The following is a 757-nucleotide window of genomic DNA, read 5'->3' on the forward strand; positions in this document are numbered from 1 at the left end:
GGACTGCCAACCCCGTCAGGCGGCTGATCCACACCCGCTCGCCTCCGCCGCAGGGAACATTGGTAATGAGGTCGGGCGGCCTGCGCGTCATCGCTCCGGCCCCTCCTCTGCATGTTCGGAACGTGCTCGCCCATTTCATGAGCCGTTTACTTTACAAGGTGGGTAAACGGCAGGCGATGATGGCGATCACACGGCTGAGGTGCGTGGTTTTATGTCTTCGCTGTCAACGGTGGCTGTTCAAGGCCGCGGGGAGGGCTCCCACCCTCGGCGCCCTCCCAGCGCTTGACGGCAAATACGAGTTTTGTGAGAAAGGGGATGTTTAGTTTGTGATCATCACGCTGCCTATTCCAATAGCAATTAATTAAAAATTCTATTGGTGGGCTCGGCTCAGTTAAATGAATTACACCAGCACCCACTCTACGGTGCGGCCCTGCCTCCGAATAGAACACGAAACATATTAACGACTGCGCGTCACTTTTCCTCCGTGGGGACCAAACGAGCTGTTTGGACAATGAGCAGGCGGGTGTGCTCTGGAAGGATCTGTGGAGGACCCAGGGATGAAGTCTCAGGCTTCTTATTGGAAGACAGACCATTCCCGTGTAACTCTCAGGACACGACGGGGGCGCGGGGGCCTCAGAGAGTCCCGAGCAGCTGAAGGAAGATGGAAAGTCAAGGCCACAGTCCAGCCTGCATGGCTCAGGGGTTGAGCATCGAACCTATGAACCTCCTATGAACCAGGAGGTTAGGGTTCGATTCC

The sequence above is a fragment of the Plecotus auritus genome (genome assembly GCF_963455305.1).
Source record: "Plecotus auritus genome assembly, chromosome: 6".
NCBI lineage: Eukaryota > Metazoa > Chordata > Mammalia > Chiroptera > Vespertilionidae > Plecotus > Plecotus auritus.